This window comes from Protobothrops mucrosquamatus, unplaced genomic scaffold (genome assembly GCF_001527695.2).
Source record: "Protobothrops mucrosquamatus isolate PMUCROS unplaced genomic scaffold, P.Mucros_1.0 scaffold778, whole genome shotgun sequence".
NCBI lineage: Eukaryota > Metazoa > Chordata > Lepidosauria > Squamata > Viperidae > Protobothrops > Protobothrops mucrosquamatus.
In genome coordinates, this window is record NW_015387046.1 from 1,009,293 (window position 1) to 1,035,148 (window position 25,856).

Consider the following 25,856-nt stretch of genomic DNA (forward strand, 5'->3'; position numbering starts at 1 on the left):
CTATTTCTTGGGCGTGCGTTGCTCAGCCATCACGCAGGCCTGCCTCCTGTTTTAGAATTCCAGACCAAGCACTCCAGCGCATAAACAGAGACAGAACTCCAGTGCTGTGGATGCTGCTTTCCTTACAAAGACCACAGCTGCAGACACAGAGGCCTCCTCGTTCCGGCAAACACAGATTCCATATATCATGGTTCAAATGACTGCCTGCCAGCTAAAATGCCAGGGAACAATCCACAAAGTGGCTATAAAATAAATGTTTGCAGAGGGTAGCCATTAACCACTGAAAGGGAGGGAGGCTGTCTGGTTGGGTTTGTGTGTATGTGTGTGTGTGTGTGTGTCTGCTTTTAGGAATTTGATTACACACACACACACACATACACATTCAAAACTGATGTTGCATTTTAAGAAAGTCATTAAAGCCGATGGCCAGGTTCTCTTGCAAGAAGCAATAGGCAGCTGCTGAGGAATTTGGAGGAATGGGATCAAAGATACAGAACCTTGTTTATTCTGAAAGGATAAACCCTTCAAGGTAGTCCAGGCAAGAAGCAACCACCAGGAGTATTAGCACTACCTTTATTGTCAGGTTACAGTAACAGAAAAAAATATATCTCTCCCCTCCTTTATTTTTGCTTTCCAGGAAACTAGGGAGGATCCCTTTTGAGTTGCTTCCTATGGGTTGAGACGCCTTTGATGATTGTCTAGTCTGCAACTCTTTCTCCTGTTTCCCAAGGTCATTCCCACAGACCATTACAGAAAGGGAAGTTGAAGCCAGACAGAGAAACTAGGCTTCAGATGGACTTCAGGATCCAATGTGTGCCCCTCTTGCTTATCAATGTCATTCTCCTGTTATTTAATGAGCTGGTGGTGCAGTGGTTAGGACTGCAGACTACCTCTGCCCACAACAGGATTTCGATCCTTACAGGGCTCAAGGTTGATTCAGCCTTCCATCCTTCCGAGGTCAGTAAAATGAAGATCCAGATTGTTAGGGGCAATATGGTGACCGTGTAAACAGCTTAGAGAGGGCTGTAAAGAACTGTGATGCGGTATATAAGTCTATATATACTATGCTCTGTGTTCAATTTTGGGTGTCCCACAACAAGCCTGAGGTGGTATATAAGTCTAAGTGCTATTGCTAAGAGCTGTTCCAAGAGGGAAGTTCTTTTGAGTTTGGCCAGAGTAGAAGCATAACACACAAAGTGCTCCTGGCTACTTTATCACTAGACTCATCGATAAGATGGAAAGAAGGAAGGCAGGCAGGCAGGCAGGCAGGCAAGCAGGCAGGCAGGCAGGCAGGCAGGAAGGAAGGAAAGGAAGGAAGGAAGGAAGGAAGGAAGGAAGGAAGGAAGGAAGGAAGGAAGGAAGGAAGAGCTCTGGCAAGTGTAGAATAAAACACTGAAATGTAAAACAGTATATATAAAATTAAAATGTTAGAGTTAATGTTTTGAGTTAAAAAAAAAGTATATATTTTTTAAAGAGGCAAGAATAACTAGCCCTGTTAAAAATTGGTTGACACAGGCAAAGGGAGAGCTCTCATGGCACTAACCAACCCAACTGTGTGCTCCTTTGGTCTTCTCAGGCAAGGCCACAGAGCCATGTTTTCGGAAGGCCAGTAAAGTTGGAGCCTGCCTCACCTCCAGGGAAAAATATTCTATAGGGTGAGGGCAATGGCAGAGAAGGCTCTCTTCCTAGATCCCACCACTCAAAGTTCTTTAACTGCCAGGTCTGCAATATACCTTCCATGCCTGATTGGGTGGGATAGGCCAATGTGATGGGACAAAGCTGGTTCTGTAGGAAGCCTGGCCCTATATGCAATGTAGGGCTTTATAGGTCATAACTAACACCTTCAATTGGACCCAGTAGCAAACAGAGGTGTTATATATGCCCTTCTTTGAGCACTGAGTATAGCTTGTGTGGCTGAACTTTGCACCAGTTGAAGCTTCCGGATACTGGATGTGAATGATGCTGAAACTTTGCTGCAGTCTATTGTCAATGAGGCAGTCGACAAGTAGGAGGACGCTATGTGTGAAAGGGCAACTTAAAGGAATCAAGTGATTTTCAGGTCCTTTCTCAGCAATATATGTAGTCCACAATTGCTAGGTGATGCAGTTGTTAAATGAATCTTCACATGACAATGATTTTTTTTTTTACCATGGTTGTTAAGCAAATAATGTGGTTGTTAAGCGAATTCCACAGTTGGTGTTGCCGGTTGGAAAGTGGCTTGAAAAATTGCAAGCGATGTTGCAAGCGATTGTAAATGCCAAGTGTTCAAACTGTGATCACGTGACTGTGGAGGTGGTGTGTGAATTGTCACTTTGAGGACACGTTGTAAATCAGCGGTCCCCAACCCTTGTGGCTTGGTAGCCTGTCTGTGAGGGGTGGAGAGGGGAATTGGGCCACGCAAGTGGCAGACCAGCGTACATGCGCTCATGCACATGCAGCCTTTGCCTGAATGGCAGGCTGGCATGCACGCACGCAGCTCAACTTGGATGAGTGGCGGGCCAGTGTGCATGTGTGCGAGTGCCTACCGGCCCGCCGCTCATGCTAGTTGAACTGTGTGCAGGTGCATTCCCGACAGCTACTCGCATGGCCCAATTCCGAATAGGCCACAGCTCGGTAGTGGGCTGTGGCCCATGAGTTGGGGACCCCTACTGTAAATCACTTTTTTTGAGGCCATCATAGCTTTAAACTATCATTAAATGGTCCTAAGTCGAGGACTACCTCGACTTATCAGTTAGAATCATGCAGGCAAAATGAGCTCCTCACAGTTTAAGGACTCTTAAATGATTAAGCAGCCAAATGGCTACAGGAAACATCAATCTACTGTTTCTATATTGGGGTCACTCTCTGCAGAGTTAATAACGGGCAGTGAGTTGCCAATGAATTTACCTTGATGTTTGCCTCTGAAATAATGGTGTCTCATATGACCTCTCTAGGTCAAGCCCCTTATGACAGGCAGCATTTCAGTTCTGCAAAAAAAAAAAAAAAACTTCTTACAGCAAAATGATGAAGGCACCAATTCCCAGAGTTTGTTTGTGGCTGCTGCTGTTTCTTTTCTGAAAATATTGCTGTTTTCTTTGTTGAATGATCCCTAAGAAGGGAAGGAGAAATGTGGAAGGGGCAAAATGGGAAAAGAAAGTTGTTAATGGAAGAGAAAAAAAAACCAAAGGGCAACTTGATTAAAAGTAACTGTTCATGAAATTCTAATTTATTTGGAGAGCGACTGACAGTCATCTATCTTGTTTTATATATATATATTTTCTTCCCCTGGAGCAAAAATTTATTGCAATCAGGCATCTGGTCATTCACTCATGTCTTTGTTTATCACATCTACATGATCAATATCTGACAGTTAGTCAGGAAGTCCCAGCTTTAGGGAAGTTGTAGCTGAAACATTTATCCCAGCTACTCTTCACTTGGGTTTACTCAACATGCTTATTTTGGTTAAAGAGTTAACCAAGAATTAACAGATTTTTGGTTTAGCATAGATCATTAACCTAGCTGGTGGTTTCATAGCAATAGCATTTAGACTTATATAATGCTTCACAGTGCTTTACAGCCCTCGCTAAGCAATTTACACAGTCACCATATTTTCCCCCCAACAATCCAGGTCATCATTTTACTGACCTAGGAAGGATGGAAGCCTGAGTCAACCCTGAGCTGGTGAGAATCGAACTACCAAACTGCAGTCAACTGGCAGTCAGCAGAAGTAGCCTGTAGTACTGCATTCAAACCACTGCGCCACCACGGCTCTTATACATACAACATAAAAAACTTAAAACCTGACCAACGTTAAAACCAACCAAGTTTCTCATGTGGGTATGTAGCCCCTGGGTCTTTAGTTGCCTGGTGAAGCAGCTCATGAGAATCTCTGTTACTCTGTGGTCTGGTCACATCTGAATGTGATAATTTTTGGCTTTTGTTTTTCTGACCAGCTGTGGCCCTCCGGGATCTTGTCAACAATTTTTCTCCCACCAGGCTCTTTGCTCTACCTGATTTTATTTTCTACATTTTCTTTTAAATTATGTTTCAGCAAATGATAAAATCCAAAAAATAAAAAGGAGGGGGGGGGTTGGGGAAAAAAGAGGTTGAATAAAAAGCAAAATCAAGAGTGCAAAAAGAAAGCTAAAGAGGGAAAGGGGAAAAAAGAAGAACAACTTCCAATTTTCTTTGGTACAGATATAAAAAAATATTAACCTCTTATTCTAAAATCAACAATACATAGTATTTCTATAATCATAAAGAGTTTCAATAATCAAATCTCAAAATTAAATGTCTGAGATTCTTATTATTTTTTAATTACAGTTGGAAAGTTGGTTTGTGGAAAAACCTGGCTGTCATGGTTCTGACAGACAGAGACAAATAAAGCAGAACTCTGAGGCTTGGAAATTCCTCAAAGAACATGTTTATTAGCAGTGTTTTTTTTCTAAAAAAAAAAAAAAAAAGGTGCCGGAACTCACACATGTCATACAAGGTTCCATCCAAAAAAGGTGCCGGAACTCCGTTCTGGGCGTTCTATGAGAAAAAAAGCCCTGTTTATTAGTTACAAAATATCGGCACATCAAAAGTGAAACCAAGTCTGAATAGACACGTAACAATCCCCAATACAAAGTTAAGAAATCCCACTCCTAAGGCTATGCAAGCAACTATGTTTCCCAATACATCTTCTTGGCGGGCTTTTCACAAAACGCCCAGCCTGCATTCTCAGGAGCAGCCGATGACCTTGGTTCCCATGGGGCAAAAGTTTATTTAGGCTAGTGAAGCACCTGGCCATCCCCCCGTCCTCCTTTCAGTGTGTCAACTGAAAAAGAATAAGGAAGATGGCTGCAGCCATGCTCATTTGACAAATTGACACTGGCACCATCCTCTATCAGGTTTATTTACAAGAATGCCTCTGAGCCCTTTTGGTGTTCTTAGAAGACAACTCAATAAATAAAATGGGTGGCTACAACCTGCTGGGCTTTTTATGTGTGGCCATCTTACCAGAAAGATAATTGTGGTGAGCAATACAGAGTTAAAATCATCTTGAGGGATAAGACCAGGTGAAGATTTGGTGAACGGCCTGATTTAGGATGGTAGCCTTTTTCTGAAGGCTGGGTGAGTTTCTGTCTTCTCAACTTTTCAGTTTTGATTTATATGGTTTATATGGCCATCCATCTCACACACAGGTGACTGAGTGGTGCACAAGGATTAAAACCACAATATAGAACTTCAGGATCAAACAATGGCCCACTCACAAAATAAATTAAAAAAACAAAAACATCACATCAATAGGACCAGAGATTACTTAAGTCAGGGGTGTCAAACTGGCGGCCCACAGGCCAGATGCATCACATGCAGGCCACGTCCACCTCAGCTCCACAAAGGCAAAAAATGTCACGATACATCATGATACGTCACGTGACATGATCGAGTTTGACACCTATGACTTAAGTTCTGACTCAAACCTGAAGAATTGCTTCCCTTCCCACCTATTCTCATGGTAAAATGGAATTGCTTCCTCATAAAACATTAATTTTCTATATACTAACTGGGTCTTCTATATTTATGCACTGATTTGTTTTCCCATAATTCTTTTTCATTATAAGTGACAATCTGACAAAATAGCTTATATTCTGAACAAAACACACCCCTCGTGCATAATTAGCATAGCTGAATTCTCCTTTGAAATCAGGGCTACATTAACTGGCTGATTATAGTATTTGACTAGAAGGTGAGTTTATGCGAAACATCCCTTCAGTTTGAGTCGTCAAATCTATTTTAATACTTTAAACTGAGTTGGAAACTTCTGATCCAATCTACGATGGCCGTTTCCTGAATCAATGGAATCAAAGAGATAATTCTCCTCAGGGCAAGCACATTTCTTCCTTCTAAATCTTCCAAGGCAGCATTCACTATAACACCTCAAGGCAGCTAATTCCAAAAGCTAATTCTGTATGATGTGAAGAACAGCTTATTTTGCCCTGCCAACATCTGCAGTCAGATCATTCAGGCAGACCTGGATAAGTGCCCTAAACAGGTGGGTTGAGTGTACTATTGAGATCTTCATATCTGCCACAGCTGATACGCAAGTAATTCTTCTTACATTATTGGTTAAGGTATAGCTTAGTGAAGCAATTAATTTTAGAATTTTCTACCTTTAGGAAATCAGTAAAAATCAGCTGTCTTGCTCATTCTACAAAGTGGACTCATGCATTCCTAAAAATTGTTTGGGAACTGATTGTAACCTAGTGATCCCCTTATCTTGCATCTGAGCACTTATCCAAACTTTCTAGAGACTTTGCTATCTTTATATTTTGCATGAATGACTGAGAGATGTCTTCTGCAGGACATAGAAATATTTAGAGTGTGTTGTGAATAGCTAATAGTGACAAAGCCATGCTAGATCCTCCTTTACTTGACATATTAACTTTCTATGTGTATATAAGTTTATCTTTATTTTGGCACACAGACCCATTCACTCATGTGAAGGCCTTGCATTCTGAAAACTGTCTAATGCTCCTTGCTTATAGGATCCACATTCTACGTGTTTTACTATTTGTAGGACAGCTTTCTTCTACATTTTATCACTGATTTTCTGTCATCACAACTTCTGGAGCTGCAATGGAATAGCTGCACATTTCTTTTCTCTGGTATATTATTACAAATAAACCCGTTTTATTAACAGACAGTTCGTGGCAGGAAATTGATGTTTAGGTACATGTTCTTCACTCTTTATCTCCTCACATCTTTCCTTCATTTCCTGCTAGGAAGATTTGCGCAGATTTGCACCTGTATGCATGTCCCTCAAATGAAGTTTGTGGGACTAAAAAAAGTTCAGTCAGACCTTCCAACTTTGCAAGCTTTTTTTTTTTGTGTGTGAGACGTTGGAAGGTCTGACTGAACTTTTTTTTAGTCCCACAAACTTCATTTTCCTGCGGCAGAAGAGAAATGCGACAGAGCTGGAAAGCAGATTAGTGAGGAAATGCTTTTGGGAAGAGAGAAGAGCTGAGCGGTGGTACGCCAAATTCTGCAGCAGCGCTGAGAGAAGCAGCAGAAAACGGGGCTGCCATTTCCAGAATGGAGAAGGGAGATGGGGGGGAGGTGATGCAGGGCGGCAAGCAAGTGCTCTTCTCTGCTCTGCGGGGCGTGTGGGGCAGCTCCACCCCTCCCCCACCTGCCTTGCCTCGTTGGGGCAGCAGCGGTGTATTATGCCGTGTGGCCTCTTGCTCTGAGTGGCTGCAGAAGAAGTGGGCTGGCAGCCATGCAGGTTCCTGTTGGATGGAGCTGTTGGTGCTGCTGCCATGAGGCGAGGCAGGTGTCACGAAAAATATAAGACATCCCCCGAAAATAAGAATTAATGCTTCTTTTGAAGGCAAAAATAATAATAAGACCGGGTCTTATTTTTCAGGGAAACACAATAAGATGGATCTATCTGTGCTCCTTCCAGGATATTCCATTCTATATCTTCACAATGTTTTTTTTTTTAATAGTCACTCAGGCATTGCAGCCACTTAGAATTCTCAGCAGTCAATGGGTTACTTTTGAGTGCCCCACTTTGTTGAGTTTGCTTTTCCCTTATCAATTTTTGGTACATCTGCAAACCTTGAGTTTTTCCTGAGCCTGCAGATAGTTTCCTCTTCAGCATTGGTGGTCATGTCTACACAGGATGTATACTTAAAGAATCAGGTAGGTGTTATACATAGACCAGTGATGGCAAACCATTTAGAGACTGAGTGCCCAAACTGCAACCCAAAACCTACTTATGCATCATCGGGTGCCAGGTGGGTGTGGTCCATTGGCTGGGTGTGGCCAATTGGGTAGGTGTGGCCCATTGGGTGGGCACACTGTGGTGGTAACGGCAGGCTGGGTGGGACTAAAAAGTTCAATCAATCAATTCCAACTTTGCAAGATCTTTTTTTCCCCACGGGAAGTTGAAATTGACTGATTGATTGAATCTTTTTTTTTTTTTTTGCACATGGCGGGGAAGCCTAACGCGAAAAGGTTTTATAAAACCCAGCTGAAGGCCTAGGACTGAGGTGACGGTGCGAGTGCCCACAGAGAGGGCTCTGAGTGCCACCTCTGGCACCCGTGCCATAGGTTCGCCACCACTGACATAGACCATATAAATCAGCCTTGAGATTCTGCTAAAAGACCATTTTGTTGAAAATATCTTATACCTAAAGGTAGTTCAGCCCAAAGAAAATATTGGATCGTCACTTGTCTTCCAAGCTGATGTCTCTCATCTTTTCCCCAGAATTTTAGGTGGGCTATCTCCTTTTTAACTTTGTCTTCAAATACATTGCAAAGGATCTGATTAAATATTTGACATTTTTTAACTTAAAAACATAATATCTAAGTGAGCTGAGCAGGACCATATCTGTGGCCTTTTTAGTTGCAGATAAGCTTTCTTAAACTTGGATGATTAAGGGAAGATTAAACTTTGGGCCCCAAATAGATGAGAGTGGTTCCACAAAGATAGAATCAGGATACAGGTTCCTTCTTCATTTTCTTTCCATTTAAGATGTCTTCCCACAGCTATTCTCCTCTTTGAATTAATGCCTTATTCCACTTCCTTCAGATCTAGTAATCCATTTTAAAGCAGTCATCATTCTACATAGCAAATTTCAAAACTGGAAACTGTGTTCCTCCAGATCTTGCTGAACAGTTATTAGTTAGCATGATCAAGGGGAAAGTATAGCAACACAGAGGTCCAGGGCGCCACATCTTTGATCAAATTTGGGGAAAGATATCTACCAGATACATTTGAAGTAAAAGGACTCCTGGTGGGTGGTAGAAGAACTGTCCTTCTTTGAATGCTCAAGCCAACTCTTTCTCTCTTTATTTGGTTTTGAATTCCAGTGGGGTATAGTGGTTGAGGTGTTGAACAAGGAACAGGAAGGCTCAACTTTAATTCAAACATTGCCTTGTAAATTCAGTGGGGTCTTTGGGCTAATCTCTCTCTCTTTGACCAATCTACCTCATAGAGTTATTGTTTTGGGGGAAAATAGGGCTTGTACTGTGATTAGATATCAGTGCTCACTCAGTAAAAATACTAAATGTCAATAAATATGGAAATATTCAGTGTATAAAACTCCAATTATTTAGGATATTGGTAGATAGACACTACATTAAAAAATTTGAAGAGCAAATTAGCAATAATAGTTAAAAGTTATCAGAAGTTAAAAATACTTATCCTTTATTCTGATAATAACTATGTAAAATAGATTAGGCTGAATTAAACAAGCTAAAACTACCATATGTAAGACAGATGCGGATTTGATCTTGACTTAGGCTTTTCCAGTTTAACATTATCTAAATTAGATAATTAATTGTATTACTGTAATTTAAAACCAACTATGTGATACTTTTCAAAACTTAAGTTTGAACAGAGAAAATATTGAGAAATCTTTGTTTTTGGTTAAATAAGTTGTTGAATATACTGATTCTTTATTAAATAGCTCCTCCGGCTAGTTCTGGCACCGATGATTTTTGAATAATATATAAAGCTATATATGTAGTGCAATCTTTTGCATTAGCTTTCCCCCTTCTGGCACTCTCCAGATATGTTAGACTACAATTTCCATCATCCCCGCTTATCTTTGCAATGATATTCAAAAGGTAATTCTAATTAAGTTCAGTGGAGCTTCTTTTGAGATAAAGAATCACAGCCTTAAGAGATGATGCTTTAAAACAAATCTGAACGTTCAAGACAACCTCCCTAATACCCTACAGTGTTTTCCATAAAGGAGCCAATGTATTATGATTCAGGAATTATATTCCTTTATAATTATAATTAAAGGCAAAGTTAGGCTTCTTCTGAAATTAAACACATTCTCTGATTGCTTCATCACGGAAAGGCAATCAACCTGAGTACAAGGTAGAATTAAGAAAAGAAAACTTTGCCTCAACAAATCACAGGTTGCCGTATTCTCCAGCACAGCAGCAGGATTGCTATGCCGATCTGATGATCATCTTCTAAATCATAAACTAGCTCATTTGGATTTTCCCCTGCAGAATGCCTTCTGCACAATGTGAAATGATCCTATGAGAAATTAATAATTTATATTCCCATTTTAAAGCAGCCTGTCAGAATAATGAAAGAAGGGAAAGGATTAACATTAATGGCTGTAGCTGCCTTGGCTATGGAGATAGTCAAGAGTGACCTAGGATTTTTTAAAAAAAATTTGAAGGATGACTAGATGGTAACAGAGAAACAGTGAACATTCTGTTTGCTCTCACCTGGCAGTTATCTAGATTTGTTTAGCCAAGATCTGGTGGGCCTAATTAAGGGCTCTTCCTCATAGTCAGTTAGAGTGCTCTCCACTGATTCTTGAGCTGGCAGAAAAGAATGCAGTCGTGGCATTTGTTGGCCCATTATGGATCTCTACTCTGCACAATAATGAGACCGATGGATGGTGCTGCACTTACTTAGTTATTGTAGACCAAGTTAAGCAAATGAATTGGCAGATCTCCTTGTCTTCACTTCTTCTCTCACAGAGCATCACCTGATAGATAAGGTGACCAACTTTTTTACAATGAAAAGGAGGACACAAATAAATTGAAGAAAAAAATATCGTAAATAAAAGAAACATTTTATTCATTGCAACAATAATACAGAATACACTATAATATGATAAATGCATAATAAAAAACATTTGTAACAATAACATTTTATATTGTAATTATGCTTATATGCCATGCCCCCGCCCACAGCCGCCCCGCCAGCACTGCTGCCCCGCCGTGTAGTGCCAGCTCCGGCCCCGAGGAGCAGCCCGCCGTCAACACACCCTGCCTGCAGCTGCCCCGCCAGCACCACCACCCACCCTGTGCAGCCCCGTGTAGAGTAGGCCCCGTGGCTCCCAAAGCACGGGGGGCAGGCGGCCACCGCCACCCCTCACACCCCCACCTGCAGCAGCCCCGCCGCCCCTGCCTCTTGTGCCCGCAGCCATTATTGCCCTAGCAGGGCCGAAGATCAAGAGAAAGTTACCGTGGCGTCGCCGCTCCAGTCTCCTCCAGGTATCTTCGGGACTAACTAGGAGATGGTGTAGTTGGGTAGCAGGGAGGGGTGCAAAGTTCGCCTTCGCTGCAGACAACTTACATGTGCAAAGTTTGCCGGCCGGGTGTTTTGGCGTACACAGCAGCAATTCCTATTGGCTTTCAAAAGCCAATAGGAGTAGCACAGCTCATGCAAAAGTTGAAAAAAACCATCAAAAAAGGGTGCCGGAACGCCGTTCTGAGCGTTCTATGAGAAAAAAAAAAGCCCTGCAAATTAGTCTTCAAATATCGAAAAGGAGGACATGTAGGAGGACACTTTTCGAGGGAGGACAGAACTCACAAAAGGAGGACTGTCCTCTCTAAAGGAGGACAGTTGGTCACCTTACTGATAGAGGGTAAACAACCATCAATCATTAACAGTCAAATTATTTTAAATGGTCGCTTAGAAGAATGGCCAAATTTCCCAATTAAAAGGTAGTAGGAAAGAAGCTCTCCCCATGCTCCTTGCAGTCTCTCCTGTGTACCTATTATCTGCAGCTTGGACTGTTTCTGAACATGGGTATAATACTCTTATAACCTCACATTCAAAAATAACCTGGCTGACATAAAATAGATGCACAGGAGAGATTGCAAGGAGATTGCTCCAAGGAGCATTAACCACTGAAAACAACACTGGTTAGTGCTGGTACACAGGTTTTTGGAAATAACAGAATTGATAAAACCAGTAAAAAAAAACACGCTACACAAAGCACCTTGCTAACAGCAGGGTGGAAAACTAGTAATGCACCAAAGGGTAACAGTAGTAACAACTGGAGGAACCTGGCCTGCCTCCTAGCATGATTTCAAAAGACCTCTAAAGTCCATATTTATAAGGAGCTCATCTTAGAATGCTGAAAGCAACAGATATGGAAAATCCCTTTGGGGAAGACAGATGTCCAATCTTTCGTTCAGTCCAAACAAAACTGGCCTTGAAGGATAGTATCCAGGGATTGGAGAGGAGGGGGCATGCTTGTAGCAGCCTGATGTGGCTAACTGGAGCTGAACAGAACTCAACCTCTAAAGCATGGGTATCAAACCTTGTCAACTTTAAGACATGCTGGCTGGGGAATTCTGGAAGGTGGTCCACAAGTCTTACAGTTGCCAAGGTTGGACATCCTTGCTCTAAAGCCTCAACCAGTAATGATTGGTGTGTTGTGCTAGGAAAAGAGGAAAGCACTCGTTTAAAACCGATCCAACTTGATACGACTTTAAGCTGCTTCCATTATGGTATGAAGCTAGGGCTGAAGGGAGCTTGATTGGAGTCCCTGAGGCACGCTGCCTTATTTTTTATGGCTACTTTGTTCATTCCAAGAGTTGATGAGGCTCCATGAAGCAAAGTCACACTGATTTATACTGCTCCATGAAGCAAAGTCACTGATTCATACAGCTCTAATGAGAGCCAAGAGATAGGATGTGAAAGTCAGCACCAAAATCAGAAGGCCAATTTGCTAACTCAGAATGAATCTGCCTTCACCGAAGGATATGTTCAGTTTCTTTCTGATTCTATTCAAGTAGCCAGCATTCCTTCTTTTTCCAAACTTCTCTCTGCATTTGCTTAATCCAGTGATGGCGAACCTTTTAGAGACCGAGTGCCCCAAACCCGCCCCCCACCCCATCCCTGCTCCGCCCTGCCCACTGGGCCACCCACTAACTCCACAGCCTGCCACAGATCACCCAGGCAGCCCAGCAGTGCCATGGCAGCCACGCCCTCCGCCTATGCATCGCAGCATTATCTGCGCGTGACGGGGCGCAAGGGCAGAGTCTTATCCCCGCTGCCTGGCTATGATGTCCTTGGCTGCGCTGCTTCGCGTGGGTTGTGCCCAGGGGTGACTCTCCTCCAGGGGGGCTGCTGGTGAGGAGGGGACCATGGGAGGAGGTAGGGCTGGGGAGACAGTGCGTGTGCCCATCGAGAGGGCTTCGAGTGCCGCCTCTGGCACCTGTGCCATAGGTTCGCCACCACTGGCCTAATCTGAATTTCCTGGTCTAATTTATGGAATGAATGGTGTAAGAACTATTCAGTACAGTTCTCATTTTTCTCCATCCTAGTTTTGAAAATTCACACAGAACAGCAGAGTTCCTTTATCTTCCTAGACTTTTTCATCTGCAAAGCATATGTACTCATTAATAACACAAAAATGGGGATGAAGCATACAAATGAATCAAAAGATAAGAAAACTGCATGTTTTAATTCTGGAAACTAGCAATTTTCCTAATTAAACTAGAATTTAAGGGAGGAACACAAATGTGCAAAATCAAAGGAACAATAAAAAAGTAAAAGGAAAATCTATTCACCCCTATTCATGCTCGGAGCTGCTTCACATACTTCAGTGGTCTTAGGTGGAAATTTGAATCTTCAGATAGGAAAAAGTGCATGGTACTTTACAATGTCTGAACATTCTGGTCCTTTTTTTGATCCATCTAAGATGGGAGAGGGAGTTATTTGATGGTCCACACAGTCATTCTCAGACTTACTCACTGTTGCAGAAGCATCACCCCCTTGGAGCAAAGCAATAACCTTGTAAGAAAGCATCAGGAAGACCATGGCTGATAACACCAGTGCTGCAATATACACAAGGAAACAATTTATGACTATTCATTCCACTTGGCTGGAGATAATGTTTGTGAGGCGATTCATAGGAGATCCTGCTGTGGCATTCATTGACTCATACAGGCTGAATATTTACAAGCTTTCATTGACTCATAGAGAGACTGAATATTTACAGGCTTTCTGTGTAATCCTGGTGGTGTAAATAAATGTCTTTGCAATCCTGTGTCTCTCATCCACCACTGCCACCCCCCCCCCCAAATAGGCTGATTCACCAACCCTAGATGGCTGCTATCAACAGCTGTCAGATGTTATCACGATGGATATTTTAAGATTTGGTCATTAATGAAAGAGTAGGATACAGCTGCTCATGATGTAACAGGAAAGCAAAGAATGCAACACTTTGTGCCTGAAAACAATGGTGGCTACTAAGAGTATGTATCTGTTTTGAGCAAACTTTAAACCGTGAGGCAGATCAGATAGGCCTGACTTGATTTCGTTCTGAGTCAAGGCCTCAAGGAAGCTCTGCTTTCATCATTAATACAATTCCGAGATGTTTTTTCCTAGGAATAAGACTTTCTTCTTTGCCTTCACAGGAGAGTTTTATTCCTCATCAAGGCTCTGAGAAAGGGCCTTACCTTTTTCCATTTGATATATCATGGCTAGGAAGCAAGTAGAAGCACGTAAGGGTCTAGACTCTAGAGCAGCGGTTCTCAACCTATGGGTCGCGACCCCATTTGGGGTCGATCGACCATTTCACGGGGGTCGCCAAGCAAGGCTGTCCGCCATTTTTTTCCTCTTTTCCGGTGGGTGCCTTACCTCCCTTGGGCTGGGCCAGCTGGTGGTCGGCCTGCTCCGTCTCTGCCGCTTGCCAGCTACGCCTCAGCCGGCGCAGGGGGCGGAACCATGCATGCGCGGCGCTCCCAGGCAGGGAAAGTCCTCGACTTACAACCGGTTGGGTAGTCCTCAACTTACGACCGGTTTAGTCCTCGACTTACGACCGGTTTAGTCCTCGACTTACGACCGGTTTAGTCCTCGACTTACGACCGGTTGGGGGTCGCGGCATTAAAAAGGTTGAGAACCACTGCTCTTGAGCAATCCCTTTTACTACATCCAGCTTTCTGCAGCTGAACTTGCCTTTCTCTTGATTCAGATACTCTAAAATAGAAGGAAAAATGAAAGAATGAAATGTACAAGCTCAAATTTGTTTTCTTGGTATGATACAGCCATGTAGCAACCTGTTGTGACCAAACAAACAGTTAAAGGATAGAATGGATTAAGAATGGAAGATAACTGTTGAGGATCATTCCAGTTTTTCAGTCTTCTACCCTTTTTTTGATTCCATCAGTGTTTTTCCTCACCTTGAGTTTGAGTCACCATTTGTCAAGGGAGAAGCTTTTATCGATGTTTTCAATTATCTTCCCTTTGTAATTTTCTCTTGTGAGAAGACCTTTCCTCAATTACCAAGGGCCTCAACAATGAAATTTGACTAGTACCTGTCTTATTTCTTCTTTTACATTACTCACTCTTTGAAACTTTATTGCAATCACAATACAAGTGCAGGGTGGTTTTCATTCAGAGCACTCATTTTAATGAAACTGAACGTACTTATTCACAATTCTTGAACTTTCCTGCAAATCTGAGATAATTTGTAGCTTTGCTTCTGTGGTAATCATGGGAGAACCAAGCCCTTGCTTTTATGAATTTCTTCTGGATTTGCTCTAGCTAGGTAATCATATCAGAATGGGCCTTTGCTCAATTTTAGTAGCTGCAACCCCCCTCAGAAATTTTACACCCAAATGTCTTATATCAGTGGTGGCGAACCTATGGCACGGGTGCCAGAGGCGGCACTCAGAGCCCTCTCTTTGGGCACGTGCGCCGTCGCCTCAGTCCTAGGCCTTCAGCTGGGTTTTATAAAACCTTTTCGCTTTAGGCCTCCGCCGCCGTGTGCAAAAAAATAATAAAAAGGTTCAATCAGTCAATTTCAACTTCTCGCGGGGAAAAAAAAATCTTGCGAAGTTGGAATTGATTGATTGAACTTTTTAGTCGCACCCAGTCTGCCATTACCACTGCACCCATGCCCACCCAATTGGCCACGCCCACCCAATTGGCCACACCCAGCCAATGGGCCACACCCACCGGCACTCGGCGATGCATAATTGGGTTTTGGGTTGAAGTTTGGGCACTCGGTCTCTAAAAGGTTTGCCATCACTGTCTTATATATACAGTATATATCTTTTGCTTAGCCATTTGGCCCAATGGAAGCTTCTCCTATATAACTTTCCCTCATTTACCCATAGCTAAATGCTGATATAGCTACAGCAATGTAACTCTTGTTTAACACAAGAGTGTTAAACAAAATGATGCTTTCCAAAACAAGCTATGTTTTCTATTTTTTTTTTTTCTAACAGAGGAGAGCAACGCATTCAGCTCAGGGCTACAGTCTATCATAGTAGAAGTTGGTTTTGGTGGATTATGGAATTTCCACAGGAATGAAAACACTGAAGGACAGGATTAAAGTATAGCTTGGGAAAACTTACTACCTTATCTAGCCTGTCCACTTACAGGTAAATGTATCTAGTAATCTTAATATCACAGAGGAAAAAAATAGCAGCCTTAGGATGCTTTTGCATATCTCCCAGGATTGCTGCTATTGCATACTTAATGAATTGCAGAATATGTCATCAATCAGCAGTTACCTGACCGGTATTGTTCTGCCAAAAAAAAAAAAAAAGTCTCCTTTTTCCTTTTAGGTTTTCCAAATTAACTGCATGTTGTTGCCACGTTTCATGAGGTCCCAGTGATTTATTATGGGAGACTAAGTGAACAACTAACACCAATGAAGGTGTTTGTTTCCTTTATTTCATTAAGTCATCCCATATGCAGCTTGCTAGCACGAAGACGTAATTGCCTCCTTAGGGTCAGTAACTGTGTCACCTTTGTCCAACTGCAACAAAGCACTTCCTGTCATTAATAATCAGTCTCTCACATTGCCATGGAGGAAATCTGGCCTATTCCTCCATGACAGACTACTTCTCCATGGTAGACTACCTCAACTCAATAGCATTTAAGGTTTTTTTTGGGGGGGGAGGGGGTGAGCTGCTTGTTTCTACCTCAGCATTTTTATAGGGATTAGATCTGGACTTGGGCATTCTAAAACATTGGATATGTTCTTCAGCCATTCTCTTGTAGACTTACTTGTAGGACTGGGGTCATCACTTCTATTTTAGTACAGTCTTTCTCAGCCTCAGCAACCTTAAGATGTATGGACTTCACTCCTGATAGATGGGGAATTCTGGAAATTGAAGCCCACGTGCCTTAAAATGGCTGAGGTTGAAAAATACTGCATTAGCAGATGGACAGAAGGCCAGGTATTCTGTATTATTCCCTGATACAAAGCAGCAATCAGGCCTCCTTCAACTTTGACAAGTCACCCAGGCCCCAAGGCAGCAAAGCATGCCTAAATTGTGACATTACCACCTTCATGATTGACTGGTGGTATAATGTTCATTTTATGGACTGCTATGCTTGGTTTCTGATAAATGTAGTGACTCCGATGCACTCTGAAAAGCTCCACTTTGGGTTCTCTGCCCATGAATATTACCTCAGAAGTCTGGAGGGTCATCCAAGTGCTTTTTAGCAAACTTGAGGTGAGTATCAGTGTTCCACTTAATGAGAAATGTCTTCCACTTTGTTATTTATTCAATGCTTTTCTAATAGTCAAGCCATGAACACAGATTTTATTCAAATCAAAAGAAGCCTACAGATTCCTTGATGTTGTTCTTAAGTCTACCATAACTTACTGAATATCTTGTACTGCATCATTAGAATGATTTTAGCAAGCTTGCTATGCTGGGGAAGATTCATTATTGTCCTAACTCTTGTCTTACTTAATTCAAGACTGTGTCTCTGTGGAGTGGTGGAACCCTGGAATGTTAGAAATGGTTTTGGAGTAGACTTCCAGGGGAGGCATGGCAAACTGAAGTAGAAGTGGAACCAACAACAGTGGTAAAGACCAAAGACTGGTGATAATATTTTTCAAAGAAGTGTACATTTCCATGATTGCTGATTTGAGAGAGGCTGATCAGATGCAGGTATTAAATATTCTTTTTTCCAGTGCAAACACTTCAAACATCTCCCTCAGAATGTCAGGCACAAAGCAATTCTGAGGTCAGTCAGCCCTCCAATCTGCCACTCTGCTGTTTGCAGAAGAAGCACCTGCCACTTCAGCACAAAGCATCTTAGAACAGTCCCAGAAAGAGAATGGCATTTCTGCTGTTCTGGGAAAAGATGTTCTGAGTTGGGAAAGAGAGAATGAAAGGCTGAATTTCAATAGCATTTCTCGGAGAAGGCTCCTTGATTGTTGAATAGAACACAAATTGTGGGATAAAATAATTTGCCAGCTCTGCTCCTGGGAGAAGTGGAAAAGCTTGGAATAGATTCCCATGTGCAGGTAGACCTGCAGGCTGCTGGCAGCTCCTAAATACTTTAGGATAGGCTCCCAGAGCCTACTCTAAAGGTTGTCCCAGATTTTCAGTGGCTCCATCATACCTACCAACTTATGGTTACTGGACAAGAGAAGCACCTTGGTTTGTGACCTTACTATATGCATCATCTACACTTCTTTGGGCTTCCTTCCCTTGTAATAATAATAATAATAATAACAATAACGACAACGACAATAATAATAATAATAATAATAATAATAATAATAATAATAATAATAATAATAATAATAATAATGTTGGAAAGGACCTTGCTCAGGCAGGTAACCTATACCAGTGATGATGAACCTTTTAGAGACCGAGTGCCCAAACTGCAACCAAAAGCCCACTTATTTATCGCCAGGTGCCAGGTGGGCGTGGCCCACTGGGTAGGCATGGCTGTGGTGGTCATGGCAGATTGGGTGGGTGTGGCCAAGGTGGGCATGGTCACCTCAATGTTGCTCGTGGGGAAGGATGCCTGTGGGGGGTGGTGGGCAGGGTTGGGGGAGATCCAGGGGGTCTCTGGCAGGTGGGGCGGTAGGCAGGAGGCTCGTCCTGCGGGGTGAGGTGAGGCAGGGTGGGGGTGCCATTGCCATGGGGCAAGGCAAGGGCCGGGGCGGCTGCTGCCTGACATCATCGGCCCCCGCACACAGAGGCCAGCGAGCACATGGGGGCCGATGGTGTCCATCAGCAGCCACAGCCTGCTGGCCCCTCAACTGGTGCACTCTGGGGCTCTGCAGCCCACTGCCAGCAGTTCAAAGAAGCTGCCTCTGAGCTGGATGGCCGGCCGACAGCTGAGGAGGCAATGCAGTGGGTCGTGCCTGGGAAAAGGAGAGCATGCGAGGCCAGGAGGGACGGGACGGGGGGAGGGAAACCAGCCGTGGTGGGATGCATCCGGCTACGTGGGACCTCAGCGAGTTAGCAGGTGGCTGGTTGAAGAGGGACAGTTGCCATCTCTGGGGCATGGTGCAGGTGCCCACAGAGAGGGCTCTGAGTGCCGCCTCTGGCACCCGTACCATAGGTTCGCCACCACTGCCCTATACCATTTCAGACAGGTGGTTGTCCAGTCTCTTCTTAAAAACTTCCAGTGTTGGAGCAGTCACCGCTTCCGGAGGCAGGTTGTTCCACTGGTTAATTGTTCTAACTGTCAGGAAGTTTCTCCTTAGTTCTAGGTTGCTTCTCTCCTTGATTAGTTTCCATCCTTTGCTTCTTGTCCTGCCTTCAGATGCTTTGGAGAATAGCTTGACTCCCTCTTCTTTGTGGCAGCCCCTGAGATATTGGAACACTGCTATCATGTCCCCACTCGTCCTTCTCTTATTAAACTAGACATACCCAATTCCAGCAGCCTTTCCTTATATGCTTTAGCCTTCAGTTCCCTAATTCTCTTTGTTGCTCTTCTCTGTACTCTTTCTAGAGTCTCAACATCTTTTTTACATCGTGGTGATCCAAACTGGATGCAGTATTCCAAGTGTGGCCTTAAAACTTTCACATCTTACTCTTTGCTTAGTTTTCCTTTGCCTCACCAGTTGCTCTGCTTGGTTATAGTGAGCCATATTCTCATGTTCTGGCAAACATTTGCCTGCAAGTGTAAAAAAAATCCTGCTATGTTGTCATCTTATCCTTCCATGGCTCTCAAGCTTCCTGCCTATCTTGTCACCTTCACCGCCAAAGTATCTGTTTATTTTTGCCTTTCCTTTCTACTTGCTTGGCTTTATTTCCTGATTACCTTACCAGTTTCTCCTTCTCCTTCTCCTTCTCCTTCTCCTTCTCCTTCTCCTTCTCCTTCTCCTTCTCCTTCTCCTTCTCCTTCTCCTTCTCCTTCTCTTTCTCCTTCTCCTTCTCCTTCTCTGTTATGTCCTGGGCTGGCAGGCGCAGGCTGCAGCGATTGGCCCGGGCAGACCACGTGGATGCCCGGGACCAGAAAGGCTGTTCCCAGCCTTGCGTGCATGCGCAAGGTGGGAAAATCCCTTGCAATGATTGGCCAGCAAGGTACTGTGCAGGGGACTATAAAAGGGAACCGCACCATTGTGTAAACTGTTCTGTTGGTGTTGCAATAAAGAAGTTGCTTTGTCTCAATGCCTCTTTCCTGAGAACAGAACATTCTCCTCCTCCTCCTCCTCCTCCTCCTCCTCCTCCTCCTCCTCCTTCTCCTTCTTCTTCTTCTCATGGCAGTTAACTACTGTATCTTCTGCACAATCTGCTAATTTAGCAAATGGCCATAGAGCCTATGAAAGGATAACACTGTGTTCAAATCACTCCTGACCTAATGGGAAAACAATTAGATTCATTTTTTTCCTGCTCTAAATCCTCATCCCTAAAATACTTTTTTTTTTTTAGCTTCCTGCGTTTGGCACATCAAGAGAAAGTTAAGGTTAGAGGTCTGCCCACTCCTACTGGCCAACAGAGATTGCAATGGTGACATCTCTTGATTTTCTTGATTTGCCCCTTGGCAGTGGGAATTCTGGCCTTGTCAGTCCATGGGTGACAGAAGAAGTAGGAACACAAGGAAGGAATGCAGATTTTTTTTTGTTTTGTTTTTGGTTCCACTTCTCGTGGCATGGAAGGAGAAGAATAGAGTATTATTTTGTTTCTTTCCCCTTCCCATACCAGGAGTACAGAAAGCCCAGAGTTATAGGCTTTTCACCATAGCCTATAACTTTTAAATAGAATTAATGGCCTTTGGATTTTAAATATTTATCTCTAGTGAGCTTTGTTCTGCTCTTGCATGTATGGTCTACTAAATATGACTCCAAGGAATGAAAAAGAAGATTCTGGATAGATTAATTTTTTTTTCTTTGTGTGCCCCATCCTTGATGCTTGAACTCAAGCCCTGTTTAGATGAATGCCCAGGATGAACTAGATCACTCTAACACTCAGTTTAAGAACTAACATTTCATTCCGATGGAAGTGGGAAAGCAGCTTTCATGTATTCCCTATTATTCCTGACATTTTAATACTAAGAATTTGGAGAACCTCCAGAATTCTGTGATCGGTTTCAAAGGAAAGACAAAATAAAATAAAATTTCCATCTTCTAGTGAAAGGCTCTTCTTTTATCTCTCAGTGCAGCCCCTTCCAGTTAAGGAACCTAAATAAAGGCTCAAATAGTGATAGCACTTAGACTTATATACCACTTCACAGTGCTTTACAGCCTTCTCTAAGCGATTTACAGAGTCAGCATATTGCCCCCAACAATCTTGGTCCTCATTTTACCAACTTTGGAAAGATGGAAGGCTGAATCAACCTTGAGCCGGTGAGAATTGAACTGCTGGCAGTCGGCAGTCAGCAGAAGTAGCCTGCAGTACTGCATTCTAACCACCATGGCATAGTGGTGTGATGACAGAAATAAATGTATCATTCATCTTATATAAACAAGAATGTTTGTAGGAGATAACTAGTCTGAGCCCCAGGAAGGGGTCAAATGCACCATCAGTCTCAAGTCCCTTTGTGCTCACAAGAGATCTAAATCCAGCCCATCTTGAATTTCGTTGACTCTTATCTACTGCCAATTTGCTTTAACCATTAGTAGTTCAGATGTTTTTAGAAAGCTTTGGTATATAATAGATCTATATGTATGTATGTATGTATGTATATTCATTTGAACTGCCTGGACTCCTTATATCCTGGGCTTGACAATGTAGTCATTCAAATTTTCTGGAAAGATAAGTCCATCTGCTGCAGGCTTGAATTATTTGGATTATTCACATTCCATCTGGACAATCTATTCTTTAAAAAGCTCAGAGAGAACTGAGCAATGACAAGTGTTATTGTAGATTTGACAATAACAGTTGAAAAACAGGTAATGACTAAGATGCCTTTCTTACGGAGAACTGTAAGAGCTGCTACCTCAAAAGGCTGACACCCGTCTTGCATGTCTGAAAGCACCTCTCCCCTCTCTTACTGTTACTTTCCTGAAAAATAGAGAGGGTCTCTCCTGAGATGCTTTCTCCAAGTTCACTCCTCCTTCTGACTCAGATTTTGTTTATCACACCATTGTCTAGGCTGCGGCAATTCCTCCTGTCCCCCAAATTTGCCAATTTCCAGTGTTTACTTCCAGTTTCTAGCATAAAACACCCGTTGGGGCAAATAGATTCATTTAATGACCATAGCATGCACTTGCAGTAAAAATTATTACAAAATCTTTTTGAAAAATCGGGTTTGGTCACATGATGAGATGACTTACAACCACAATGATTTACGACCATAATTCTGGACTCAATTATGGTTGTAAGTTGAGGACTACTTGTTCAGCAGGTCTGGCACTAACAGTAGTCTTCCCTAGTCCACTTTTCTCCAACCCCACCTTCTGGTTTAGATAGAACCAAGGCAGAATAGGAGATGGAAACATAGCCAGCCTACTTCTTATGATGGCATAATTTCTGCACTGGATTATGCTGCACTTTACTATTACCTCAGAAGATCACCTCAGGAAATCAACCAGCAGGTAAGCTGACTTCAAGGGAGCTATTACTGCCGTCAGTGTTTTTTTTAAGAGTGAAGAATAAACCCAATAAATGCTTACAGAACTGCTGTGAAATTCATCAGATGGAATTTATTTTACAGAGAGGGAAATATATCACAGGAGTGTTTATTTCTAAAGAGGTGGGAGATAAATTAAGAGAAGTTTGTTTTTCAGGTGGGAGATAAATTGGGGAGTTAATTTTACAGGTGGGAAATTAATCCCTGTTAAGCCTAGGAGGTAGCTATTTCTGAAAAAAGAAGAAATAAATTAAAAGGTTAAATCAACTGGGGAAGCCAATTACTTTAATTTGGTTAATTTCATATTTGATTAGAATACATGTTTAACATTACAATGAGATTAATTGGTTGGCCCCCGCCTCATCAGAGTGGGGCCCCCAGCATGCTGCCTAAAAAGTGACATAATCTTGTTTTAGACTAGAAGGTGTGAAGGGAGAAAGGAAAGCGATAGAACAGGTTTTACTGGAAAACCTTCCATGGGAATGAAGGAACTCCCAAGAAAGTGTGCATAGGAACACGGATTTTACTTAAGAGCATTAAGTACCCTTGTCTACTCAGACGTAAAACCAATTGCAAACTGCAGTAGTTCACAGGATTTTATTCACAAGTAAATCCCGCTAACGTCAGTAATTCTTACTCCTGGAGAAATGAGTATTAGCTTGCAAGTTAATCTCTTTCAAACATTTCCTAGGACTGTACATATTTATTTGCACTGTAGTTAGGGAGGTATAGTATACCCTCCCTTTCCAATCTGATGGCTTGCAAATGTTTGGGGTCAACAGCTTTTAAAACTGCCGGTTGCTTTAGCAACAGGAAATCAGCGATCTACTTCCTGAAGGGCAGATTGTGACCTGCCTTTTGGAAGCTGGTATCCAGAGGTTATCCACATGTCTGACCATAGAGGGAGCAGTCTGTTTATATGGGCGGGGCTGCCCTGAATAATTTTATGAAGGGCAAACCTGTGAAGTATGTGGGGCCATATCATACATGAGAATGTGGGAAGTCAGCCCCTCAGAGAAGGAAATATTAAAAGGGCATAAAAATATATTTTCTCAAAAGGATTTTTAAAAGCAGAAGCCAACCCTGCCCCCAAGTCTCTCTGTCCCAAGCAGGAGCCAGTCCTATACAAATGCAGATGTAACCATCAGAACATTGGAGCCAGAAATTCAAGAAGACAAAGACCTAAAATCTGCATATCCCACTTGTGACAGGACATGGTAGGATTAACTCACAAAGGCCAAAGAGCACACCCAGACTCAGGTCAGAATACGTGACACAGGAAATAGCCTCAAAGTTCATTATTTATTTATTATTTATTTAATTTAATTTATATGCCGCCCTTCTCCCGACGGGACTCAGGGCGGCGCACAACATATTTAAAACAAAACATAAATACATTCCCCCCCCCGATAAAACCGAATTAAATCAAATTTTAAAGTTGTGTCTCTGTCAAATTGCTAAAAAAATAAACCCCATATAAAATCCTCCCTAGGTCAGGTCCGCTTGCTNGAAGGCCCTCCCCCTGGGGGTCGCCAGCCGACATTGCTTGGCCGACGGCACCCTGAGGAGGCCCACTCTGTGGGAGCGTACCGGTCTGAGGGAGGGGATCTGCGGCAGAAGGCAGTCTCGGAGATAACCGGGTCCTATGCCATGAAGCGCTTTAAAGGTGGTAACTAACACCTTAAAGCGCACCCGGAGGGCCACTGGCCACAGGAACAGGAAACTATTCCAAACAAAAGGCTAGAGAGGGTATAAAAACCTACTGCCCATGTGCTCAGCCCTTCCCTTCTTTTCTCTGGTCTTTCCTGCAAGAACCATCTTTCTGCCTCTTCAATAAACTGCAACCTTCTTTCTAAAGCAGTCGCCATGTTGTTTATTTATCCCCAGCTTGGATGAACCAGGATGAAGACTTTTCTTTCAACAAGAAAGCCCCCAATTTGCTTTTTTAAATCCTAAATGTGGAGAGGGGCTCCTTTTATTTGAAAATCACTTTTTTTCTCAAAACAGCAGGAAATGGTGCCACTAATTTTCAAAAATCTGCCTGAAAGCGAAAGCCTCTCTCAACACATGCAGAACCTAAAATAACAGAGCAAAATCCAAGGTCAGGTTTCCACTGAACAGGCAGTTCCTAGGTATTAAAGAACTGAAGCCTGGGAAGCTCAGGAACTTGCAGATCATTAGAGGGGAAAAAAGACTGGGCATTCAAACTGACTGCAAAATACAGAAAGGAAAGAAAGGCAGGAGAATGTATCTGCCTTAACCTTCTGTCCTTCCCAGACCACTTCTAGAGTTACTGTTATGTCCTGGGCTGTGATTGACACAGCAGGTGCAGGAAGCTGCAGAAAGTCCCCGTTAGACCACGAGGCTGCCCGGGCCAGACATGCTGTCTCCAGCCTATTGCGCATGCGCAAGGCGGGAAAAATACGTTGTGTTTATTGGTTGATGCTGCTCCCTGCAGAAGGGTATAAAAGGGATCCGCGCCATTTTGTGTTGTTCTGTTGAAGATTGAATAAAGAAGCAACTGTTGTTACACCTGCCTCGTCTCAATGCCTTACCAATGCTCAGAACAGAACAGTTACCATCTACACCAGTGGTTCTCAACCTGTGGGTCGGGACCCCATTTGGGGTCGATCGACCATTTCACGGGGGTCGCCAAGTAAGGTTGTCCGCCATTTTTTTTGTCTGCCATTTTTCCCCCCTTTTCCGACGGGTGCCTTACCTCCCTTGGGCTGGGCCAGCTGGTGGTCGGCCTGCTCCGTCTCTGCCGCTTGCCAGCTATGCCTCGGCCGGCGCAGGGGGCGGAACCACGCATGCGCGGCGCTCCCGGGCAGGGAAAGTCCTCGACTTATGACCAGTTGGGTAGTCCTCGACTTATGACCGGTTTAGTCCTCGACTTACGACCGGTTTAGTCCTCGACTTACGACCGGTTGGGGTCGCGGCATTAAAAAGGTTGAGAACCACTGATCTACACGTACATGGCAAGCAGGGGAGAACTGGCCCTATTCATGATGTTGCTGCAATAAAGCTGCATTCTTTCATCTTATCTACAACCTCTCATTCTCCTGCATCTGGCTGGTTGTCTCGGTAACTTAGCCAGTTACTAAGCCATGTGGTTGCTAAGTCAGATTTTGCTTTTGCTTTTTTTTTTTTTTTAAGGCAGAAGACCATTTTCTTAGATATCTGGAATGGCAGAAACTAAGCCAATTTCCAGGCTATCAAATTCCATGCCTAGTAAACAGACCCAGATGGTGGAAATAGCTACTTATTTCAACATGGATTTCAGGATGATATATCATAGACGCTTTTCAGCACCTGGGTTAAGTTTTGAACTCCATAC